We start from the raw sequence: 8,791 nt of genomic DNA, 5'->3' as shown, positions 1-8,791 counted from the left end.
GTTGGAATTGATCTGCTGAATGTTCCATTTGAGGATTTCTTCCAGTTTTACAATCAAAAGGCCCTCGATAAAACAACGATCACTTGCTACTGTCTGTAAGTAGTACTACTTCTGTCATTAAGTCTCTCTATATAGGTCAGCTCTTTCATTGCATGTATTTATAATTATCCTCACTATATTATGCAGATTGAAGATCGCCGAATTGAAGAAAAGACAAATCGGTGATATTGGGTTCATTAACACAAATCTCATAGATGCATATACGGTTGAAAAACATCCCAAAGAAGCCGAGGCCAACTTGCTACGATCGTTGGTATTAAATCAAAACAAAGATATAATACTCTTTCCTTACAACTTCAAGTGAGTGTTACTGTCTTGTGCATATTCAGTTTCCCTTATTAGTCCAGGTTATGGTAATGTAATTGATGACTTATGCATGCATGCGCAGCTTCCACTATATTGTCCTAGAGATTAAGCTTGAGCAGGGAGTAGTAACCGTCTTAGACTCGAGAAAAAAAGATCCCCAGGACTATGCGAACATGACTCAAATGCTCGAGAAGTAAGTTAAATCGATCATTATCCACCATATCAGCAACTTTGTTCATTTCCTAATATCAAGTAATTGTTTTCTTTGTCTGGCAGGGTTTGGAGAAAATTCACCACAAAAGCTCCGGGACTGCCGAAGAAGCTGCAATTTAAACACCCGAAAGTAAGTACTATAGTAGCATGTTCCGCGCATCTCCTAGTGATTCAAGCGCTAGTTTCATCAATACCATTTAGCATGCTTGCTTATCAGTTTGATTGACCTCTATTTCTTGTAAAGTGGTTGTGGCAGGAAGCCGGGAATAATTACTGTGGATACTACGTTTGCGAGTCCATCCGCTACACGACCTATGAGCGGGGCTACACTGAAGAACAATATGAAGTGCGTAAGCAATAATATTCACAATTTTATTTTATTACCATCATTTGTGTTGAGTTTCATTTATTCATATATATATGTATTGACCCCCTTCTTCAAATTAGATGTTTCGGAAGCGGGATGAACTCCTAGCACCAGATCGTATATGAGGAATTCAAGAGGAATTGGCGGCATTCTTCCTTGACCACGTGATCGATGAAAATGGAGAATACTATGTGGACCTTGTGTTCCTACAATTTAATTAGGAGATTGTATTGTAAGAGATAATTATTGTATATATGTAGCCGGTAGTGTCGGATAGATATACGAGAACTTGTTGTTCGACCAATCTCTCGGAGAAGGAGAGGTGGTCGATATCACTTCTCTCTGTATGCATATGTTCATGACGATCTTCTGTTTCCTTCATTTGATTACTAGCTAGCGTGTCTAGTACTCTCCATACGTATATAGTACGTAGCGTCGACCAAGCACGGAGATAAGAGAGGACACTTCTCTCTATTAATTAGCTAGCTAAAACAATATATGAAACACCTAAATTAACCCCCCAAAACCCCTAAACCACCCCCTTAAAAAAACAAAAACCTCAGCTCCTGCCAGCTGCTGACGCGTGGATGCCTATTGGTCCCGGTTGGTGACACCAACCGGGACAAAAGGCCCTACCTATTGGTCCCGGTTGTTGGCACCAACCGGGACCAAAGGCCCCCCTGCCTGGGCTGGCAGTAGTGGCCATGTGGAGGACCTTCTGTCCCGGTTCGTGTAAGAACCGGGACTAAAGGGTTAGGGCTTTAGTAACGACCCTTTAGTCCCGGTTCAAAAACCGGGACAAAAGGCCCTTACAAACCGGGGTAAAAGCCCCTTTTCCTACTAGTGTTAATAAAATAAGTTCACTCCACATCCACATATGCATACAAAATTCATGCAAAATACATGATAAGGCATATCTCATGTAGCCCACATAGGCTTTAAACAATAAAAAATATCATAAACAAACTCCATTCGGGTCAAGCTATATGTGTGTGTCATATCATTGCACCGCGTGGTTAGTATTGATACCGTGTGAAATCAAAGTCAACAAAATATGGCACATATCATATGCACTATAAAAAGCATCAAAATTGTGTCAGAAAGCTTCAGTCCATTACGCTACACACGGGCACCATATCAGTTTCGCGCGGTGATAGTAGTAATGCGATGATGCAAAAATTATTAAAATTGGCATGTCACATATATCCATGCCACCAAAACCAAAGATGTCATATAAAATTCCCAAAGAAAAATATATACATGTCCTATATGCCAAACGTAGGATAAAACTATGCCTAGCCAAAATCAACCTGCATTACGCATATAAGTGAGGTTGAACACACAAAATGGTTGCATGCTAGGAAATATATGCCCAAACATCACACATAAAAATCATAGAAGAGTACTTGCATGGAACCAAACTTCAAGCTCACCAACCAGGAGTTCGTTGTCGACCGCGAAGAGGATTTCTCTTTTAGTACATTGTAATAGGCATGTGATGTAATCCTATGTAATAGATATGTTGGAATTCTTAATCAGAGGTTTTCTCTTCAGAGATGTAATTAACAGAATTTTTATGTAAATGTAAGAGTTCTGGAAATAAAGTACCTGCAATGTTTGATTGTCTTTTTATTTTATGCATCTAAATTTCACTCTGTATCAATGACGTGGACGCGTGTTCTCACGCCCGCCATTTTCCCGTCATCACGAGCTCGACGCCGGTCGCGCCTCCACCACCAAACCCGATGCCGGCGGCCGAGAGAAACCACATCGGCCGAGGTGAGAGATCTTCCATTTATCTTTTTTCCTACTAATTAAGTTTTGTCATATGTAATTATGAATATTTTCTATGGGCATATGATTATCTTCACAATGAATTCTAGTTTAGCTTAGCTTGAATTAATGTTATATAGGTATGCAGATCAATTATATATGCTAATTAATCTTTTTGATACGGATCGATAGAGATATATATGTGGATGATATGGATCTAGCTAGTTAGATAGATAGGTTTAATTTGATGTGGATGAATTGGATGTGGATCAATCATGCTAGATATATAGGTTTAATTTTAATGTAGATATATACTAGAGTTTACAACAATACTAGGAGGGTTGAGCGCGATTTGCTACGCTGTTTGTGTTGTTGGGTTACTTTTTTGAACAGTCAAATCTTTTAAGTTTGATCAAAATTATAGAGAAATATATCAAAGTCTGTAATATCAAATCGGTATGATTAGATTCATCATGAAATGAATTTCCGTACTTTTTTATTTAATATTATGGATGTCGATATTTTTCTCTGAACTTAGTCAAAGTTAAAGAAATTTGACTTTTCAAGAAACTAATACCCCTTATATTTTGGAGCTGATGAATATTTAGTTTGGAGGGTGGGGAGATGATGTAGTGTGTTTTATTTTTATTTACAATGTGGTGATTTGATGGGTCTTTAGTGTGATTCCGTGTTATCCGCTAACTAACCTATATTTATGTTGAAATTTCCCGCGTCCGTGTTTACATGTACTATATTGGTGCTACAATATAACATGGTGGCAGTTTTCCTTTTAGATGGTGGGAGGGTGCGTGAGATTAATATGTTTTTATAAGCCAGTTGTTGTTGGTTGCTTTAAAAAATCGTTGGGCCGGTCAAAATCGTGAACCAAATCCTAAATTGAATGAAAGAGCTTCAAAATTAAGGATAGTGAACTAAAAGAATTGAATGGGAGAGCTTGCAAAATTGTTGACCCAGTCAAAATCGAGTAACCCAATTCTAAATTAAATACGTCAAATTGTTAGCCCTTAAAAATTAGGAAGCATAGTGTATAGTATAAAAGAATTGAATAAGAGAGCTTTAAGAAATTATTGACCCAACCAAGATTGGGTGATCCAATTCTAATTGAAGACCTCAATTGAATGTGGGCACTTTAAAACTAGGAGGTATAGTGTTATAGAGGATTGATAAACCAAAGTCATATTCTGAGCTCGAGCGCACATGTGCTCGATATCCCCCTCGTTGGCTCACTCCGAGATTCCCTTTCCCGAGCGTATTGCGTGGGGTATAGTAACTTGTATTTCATTCCTTTTAAGGATCATGGCCCACATAGGCCCACCATTAATGCAACGTCTCCGTCTATTTCTTTGTCGGACCTAATGGAACCAAACGTTATGGGCCGATTACTTGTCGATTCTGTTCCATAGAAGGCCGTTCAAGCCGTCACATTACTTTGCATGATCGCCAACGAACACGGTCACAAGACAAATGTGATATGATGATTATGAATCTTAATTAACCATGACAACACAACAAACTTGTACATGGATTGCATCACAACACTAGCACTAGGCGGGTAATGACATCATTACCCGACGCAACGCCAGCAAACTGATCCTGGTTCTTCCCAAAACGAGCCGCTGTCGTTTTGGTTCAGAATTTCTCACTTCTGCATACTCCTCGTCGGAATAACACACCCATTTCCAGCAACGGATGACGGATCCATTGTCGACACCGAACAATTTGTTCGACTCATCTCCATGATTCATTACTGGATCATAATCACCTTAGCCCTCCCTAACAACATCAACAGCCGCCAGGTTGACTGGATCATATTCCGGCACCTAGTCCAGTGGAACGTGTCACGCCTTCTGAAGCGTCAGTCCAATACTTTATTGCATCCTCACTCTGCGCACAACAAAACAAAACATCAGGCGACAACGGAAATGCTTCCTTATGCAATCTGCACTCAACAACAAAGAAAATCTATACTCGAGCTCAGGTCATACCTGCATTGGAGAATGGATGAAAAAAATTCAAAAAAGAGGATAAGAAAATGGTTATGGTGGGGGTTTCAGCCCTGTTTTGGGCAATTTGGAAAAGCAGAAATGCGATTATATTTGAGAAAAAAAGGATAAATGATCCTTTCTGCATTATCAAATTAATGTGCAGATGGTTGATTGATTGGTCTATTTTGCAGATAAAGGAGCCGTCAAAAAAAACATTGGAGCTGGGAGCAAGAGTGCTAAAACGGGCAGCAAGTGAGGTGTTCACAGCCAGGCAGGGGTGGAGGATCAACGTCGCTAGACTGGAATGAAGGAACTCTTGCTGCTGTGACTCCGGCGCTGCTGTTAGGTCTAGTTGCTGCTGGGCTTCTTTTAGCTCCTCGTTTTCTGCTTTGGATGCTGGATTCCAGTGTGGGTGTTGGCCTGCGATGGCCTTTTGTTTCGATTTGAACCTGGTAGCTTTAGTTTCATCTTAGGTTTGTGATGTTCGGAACTTTTTGTGAATCGTGGTGGTTTTCAGTAATGAAAATCGGAGGGGGCAAGCCCTTCTTTGATAAAAAAAAGTCATACCTGCATTGCCACATTTGACGCTTGCTCGACAATGTCCCCTCTGCATCATCTGCTGATACCTACTTAACAGCGTTTTCCAAACAGGCAACCCTTGTGTCACGAATTTTTTTGCAAGGGGTTCAACGCGAGAACAACACACTTACTACTGAAACATCAACAAATTATTGACAACACACCTGCATGCAAGGTCACCATAGAGCCGTCGTCGCCCGCACTGACGACTATATCCATCTGCCCGGCTGTAGACTTCCGTCAAGCATACAAAACAACAACTGATTATAGAAATTCAGTCCACTTGCATGGTTTCATCTAATTAAGCAGTTCACCTTCCATAAACCCAACTGAAAAAAGGATATTTTTTTCAACCCTAGATACTTCACAGCACCCACTAATGCATCACTGAATACATTTGTATTACAACTCGAGACATAAAGCATGCCTGCACGCAGGGCAGGTGCTCAGTTGCACAAACACATCACGAATGCAGAAAACAAAGTCACACTTTGACCATTCAAACTTACTGAAATCGTTTGGCATTTTTCACTCACCACTACACGCCACCAGCTAACCTCAGGTCCATTGCTTTCGTAAAATTATTCCTTTGGTGCCCCACCACACCACAATTTTTGCACCTCGTCGGCTTCCAAGGCTGCTTTGGCACATCGCCACGATCTAGATAAGTACTTCCTCTCTTCATAAATATAAGTCTTTCTAGAGATTTCAATAAGTCACTATATACGGAGCAAAATGAGTGAATCTACACTCTAAATTATGTCTACATACATCCGTATGTTGTTTGTATTGAAATCTCTAGAAAGACTTACATTTAGAAACGGAGGGAGTAGTTCTCTTGTGCCCCGGCCGTCGGCACACCAACAAGCATCACACTCTTAATTGCGACCTCCGCAGCTCGATTCTGGTCTGCACATGAACAAAAACAAGAAACAATCATATCATCATACTACCAGCACCATCTTCAAGTACTCTTTTTAAGAAATGTCCTTAATCAACATACCTGTTAGGATTGTCCTTGGTGCTACAGGTCCCATAATCCTCAAGAATTCAGTAAAAAAAACCACTCAAAACTCTACACGGTCTCATCGTGTACCAGGACGCCAGCTAAGATCACACTCTGGTTATGGTTTTTCAACCGACAAATTGTCCGAACGGCATGTACTTTTTTTCTACAGAATTGCTCAATCATGAGCTAATTTCAACTAGTACAGTGTAGTCAATTATTAATACAAACGTGCTCTAAAAGTTCCATGTAGACAATTTCTCATGCTACCGAATGAATGTCACTACATCGATAGATCTATGCATTCTACTACAATTTCATTCAAGCATTCTCAATAAATTCAGATCCAATCCAAGCTTACACGCGCGCACCTTTTAGACCATCACAGCGCCTGCAGGTTCATCTTACCAGTTGATAGTTCAGACTGCTGCGACGGGCTCTTCCATCTTCCCAACACGACGTTCTGTAACTCACACATCTACGCGGATAGGCCGCCGATGGTTCATCTATCAGGAAAGTCGTCACCGCCCTGTTCGCTGGCAGATCCATCTCCTGCTCACTCTCACTCACCTCCTCCACAATAGGATACCTGACAAAGCCAACAGAACACGCAAGGAGACCCAAATCAGAATATAAATCTCAACAACAGTTTAGCAAGTCAGCTAGCTTGATAGATCCATGGATTCATCTTACCTTCTAATTGGCTGCATTAGGAACTCCATCACTGGAATGGAGTCATGTGCGCTGCAGCACCCCGCTGACTGGAAATGGATTTGGATACCGCAGTCGGGGAGCCACCGGCCTGCAGCGAATGATTCAAGCCATCCACCTAACGGAAAGCGAATTTCCTGGTCCGCGAACCAGATTACCACTGCCAAATTACAAGCCATGGCTCATCTTCAGTCGGGTTTTCTATGAAGACCCTAACTGCCTTCTCAAAAGCGCTTATGCGGGGTGAGCAAGGTGTCAAGCTTGGGGCAGAGACTCCAATCCTCAACCTAAAAGCTGTTTCAATTATTGTGTCAAACAACTTAACCCACTGAATATCAAGCTGCGCATGAAACTACTGAACTGAGAGATGAAATTAACTGTTCAAAATAGACAGTTTGCACACTAATTCCTATCAAACCATGGAGTGCTCCCAGCAGAAATTCAACCAAACTGTATGACCTTACAAAGCATGAAAATATAGTACCGTAAATCTTCATAGCAATGTTGAATTTAATTCCAATTCAGAACAGACAGTTTGCACGCTAATTCATGTCACACCATGGAGTCTTCCCCGCAGAAATTAAACCAAACTGCATGACATTAGAAAGCATGAAATTAGAGTACTGTAAATCTTTATAGCAATGCTGAATTTAACTTCAATTCAGAACAGACAGTTTGCACTTTGCACACCAATTCGTCTCGCACCATGGACACCCGGAAATTCAACCAATCTATATGACCTTACAAAGCATGGAAATATTATACTACTGAAAATTTTCCTTTGAATGCTAAGTTTAATGTTATCACTGACCTCTTGTTCTAACGAGGAGCCTGAGGATTCATCTTCCCCGTCGACAGCTCGGAAGTCAGAGGCGGGCTGCCCCTTGTCACTGCCGCTGCCCCTTGCCACTGCCGCCGCTTCAGCCACGCCGCAGATCCGCCCTTTGGCGCTCACACCCGTGGCCTCCTGCAGCGTCACCTTGACCACTGTCCGCCTGGCGCCATGTGCCGGCGACCCTTCCAGCACTAGAATCTCCCCCAACCTCCTCAATCAGATTGGATCTGGGATAGACAAATCACAAAAGCTTAACCGCCAGAACTCGAAACTGGAAAACACACAAGGTCGATTAGTAGCACCGGATCGACATACCTCCTGATTGCATGAGCCATCCTGTCGGTCGCCTGTTCTTCCACTCTCTCCCCTCCTTGCTTCTGAATCTCCAAAATGACGGCCGCGTTGGGACAAAACAGACACACCTTGCATTCAATGCATGGAGCAGCGACTTTTCTGAGCCACGGAGCAGACGGAAATCGAGAACCTGATCCACGGCTCACCTCGTCGGCGGTCGACGGCCGCCTAGAAACCCATCTGCCCACGCTGCTAGCCTGGCCCACGAACCGCCTCTGACGCATATGTACTTCACTACAGTCCGCTTTTACGAGCTGCCCTTATAAACTATTGGCCCACATCCACATGCATTAGAGAACGGAGGAGATATCGGGCACATGTGTGCTCGGGACCAATTACTCCACGTCCATTGATAAAGAATTGTTATGGATATGAATTGGATTTTTTTTCTTCATATGCATATGCATAGCATTTTAGAGTTTGTTATGTCAATAAAAGTGATTGTAGGAGTCTTATCCCATTAGAAACTTAATTATAATGATGGATATATATGTGTATCGTTTTTTGTAATTAATTTAAAATATGCTATTGTCTTATGTTAAAATATGTATCTTAATTTATTTGTATATACTTTTTATAGA

At 41.5% G+C, this 8,791-nt stretch overlaps 1 long non-coding RNA gene across 20 annotated transcripts; it reads right to left on the bottom strand.

Annotated features, from left to right (window-relative positions):
* Nucleotides 1-4,198: 4,198 nt before the first annotated feature.
* LOC123164416 (uncharacterized) lies at nt 4,199-8,451 on the bottom strand. 20 transcript variants are annotated; one of them, XR_006482399.1, is made up of 10 exons: nt 8,172-8,451; nt 7,833-8,083; nt 7,506-7,611; nt 7,004-7,315; nt 6,308-6,899; nt 6,117-6,213; nt 5,841-5,941; nt 5,469-5,564; nt 5,293-5,351; nt 4,199-4,624 (listed from the first exon to the last, which is right to left on the bottom strand). It is a non-coding gene; the product is annotated as an uncharacterized lncRNA (long non-coding RNA). The 20 variants fall into 20 exon arrangements; XR_006482397.1 differs by adding an exon at nt 7,694-7,761 and having other exon boundaries at nt 5,469-5,941; nt 6,117-6,899; XR_006482396.1 differs by adding an exon at nt 7,694-7,752 and having other exon boundaries at nt 5,469-5,941; nt 6,117-6,899.
* Between the last annotated feature and the right edge of the window lie 340 nt (nt 8,452-8,791).

Source organism: Triticum aestivum, chromosome 7D (genome assembly GCF_018294505.1).
Source record: "Triticum aestivum cultivar Chinese Spring chromosome 7D, IWGSC CS RefSeq v2.1, whole genome shotgun sequence".
Lineage (NCBI taxonomy): Eukaryota > Viridiplantae > Streptophyta > Magnoliopsida > Poales > Poaceae > Triticum > Triticum aestivum.
The sequence above is the reverse complement of the archived record's forward strand: the minus strand, read 5'-3'. Positions and strand labels throughout refer to the sequence as shown.